We start from the raw sequence: 2,098 nt of genomic DNA on the forward strand, positions 1-2,098 counted from the left end.
TGCGAAGCAACAAGCTGCTAGCACCTGAAGCCATGGCCAATGGACACCGTGCTCCACTCGCGGCCTGCGTCTTTCTCATCTGCGCCTCCGCCGCAGCCACGGTCATCGTCGTCTACACCGCCTTCCTGGTCTCCCTAAACCCATGCACTTACTCTCTGCCCAGAGCGCTCATCACCGTCTCCGGCCTCGACCCGTACATCGTCTCATGCGCAGGCGACGCCGACACCGCCCCACTCTCCGACGGCAGCGGCGGCAAGAAGAAGATTGGCGGTCCTCTCGTGACCAGCCTGCACACGTGCGTCAAGGTGACGCTGCCACCGCACCCGATCCCGCCCTTCTAATGCTGCCCGCCGGCGCCCGCGTCGGAGCCGATCAACTTCACGCTCCCGGACCCGGCGGAGCCGCTGAGGGTCCGGCGGCCGATGCACGCCGTGGGGGCGGAGCACATGGCCAAGTACGAGCGCGCGATAGCTCTGATGAGGGCGCTGCCGCACAGCGACGCGCGCAGCCTCTACCAGCTGGCCAACGTCCACTGCGCCTACTGCACCGGCTCCTACCGCCAGACGGGGGACCCGGAGCTCAACATGCAGATCCACTTCTCGTGGTTCTTCCCGTTCCACCGCGCCTACCTCTACTTCTTCGAGCGCATCGCCGCGAGGCTGCTCGGGGAGCCCGGCTTCGCGCTGCCCTTCTGGGGCTGGGACGTGCCGGAGGGAATGCGGATGCCGGCGGAGTTCGCCAACTCGTCGTCGCCGCTGCACGACCCCGTGCGGAACCCGGCGCACGCGCCGCCTACGGTCGTCAACCTGGACTTCGCGCGCGTCGAGAACAACCTCACTGACGAGCAGCAGATCCAGCAGAACCTCAGGATCATGTACAAGCAGATGATCGGCAATGCGGCCCTGCCGTCCCTCTTCCACGGCCAGCTTTTCCGTGCCGGCCAGTCTGACAGGCCGGGCCCTGGGACAGTGGAAATGACCCCGCACAACACCATGCACACTTGGACCGGCGATCTGGCCTTCCACAACGTGGAGGACATGGGCACCTACTACTCCGCCGGCCGAGACCCGCTCTTCTACCCGCACCACAACAACGTCGACCGCCAGTGGGAGGCGTGGCGCGACGTCGGCGCCGCCCGCGGCTACCGTGGCCACGTCGACTTCACGGACCCTGACTGGCTCGACTCCTCCTTCGTCTTCTACGACGAGGAGGCCCGCCTGGTGCGGATCACCGTCCGCGACGTGCTCGACATCGACAAGCTCCGGTACAGGTTCGACGGCGTCGGCATGCCGTGGGCCGACGCACGCCCATCTCCTACTCCAAACGTGAACAGAGGTAAAGGCTCGTCGTCGTTGAAGTCCGTCAGGTTCCCGCTATCCCTTGACGCGGCGGTGACCGTGGAGGTAAGACGGCCGCGGGTGCTTCGAAGCCCGCGAGAGAAGGCGGTGCGCGAGGAGGTGCTGGTGGTCGAGGGCATCGAGACCGACGGCACGGAAATGGTCAAGTTTGACGTGTACGTGAACGCCATGGAGTACGAGAAGGTCGAGCCAAGCGGGCGGGAGCTGGCCGGGAGCTACCTGTGCTTGAGCCATCCCAGGATGGACGGCACAGGGAAGGCCACGAGGATAGAAACGAGCATGAGGGTGGCGTTGAACGAGCTCTTGGAAGATTTGGGTGCCGACATAGATGAGAGTCTGATAGTGACATTGGTGCCTAGACATGGAAAGGTTAAGATCGGAGGCCTTAAAATTGTTTACATGATGCAGTGAGATTTATTTATTTTTGAAGGTTTTTTGTTTTGAGAACATGATGGAGTAAGATTACACCACGAACAAGGAGAAGTGTATGGATGAACCACTACAGGAAAATCCAAGTTTCCCGTGTGTTAGCCTATAAACCGAGTGCTTTTTTTCGGGCACCCGGCTTATGCTCCTCTAAGCCAAGTCTCGAGGAAAAAACACCCGGTAAATACGAGGAACTCGGCTTATGGTCATCTATAAGCCGTGTTTCGCAAAAAAGCTCACGACTTATATGAAACATACGGTATCTACGGAAAAAGGCACCCAGCTTACAGCACACACTCGGTAAAGACATCTGC

General features: G+C 61.0%; 1 pseudogene; it reads left to right on the plus strand.

Annotated features, from left to right (window-relative positions):
- The first annotated feature begins 32 nt into the window (after nt 1-32).
- LOC119343836 lies at nt 33-1,769 on the plus strand (annotated as a pseudogene).
- Nucleotides 1,770-2,098: the final 329 nt, after the last annotated feature.

This window comes from Triticum dicoccoides, unplaced genomic scaffold, assembly GCF_002162155.2.
Source record: "Triticum dicoccoides isolate Atlit2015 ecotype Zavitan unplaced genomic scaffold, WEW_v2.0 scaffold142878, whole genome shotgun sequence".
Lineage (NCBI taxonomy): Eukaryota > Viridiplantae > Streptophyta > Magnoliopsida > Poales > Poaceae > Triticum > Triticum dicoccoides.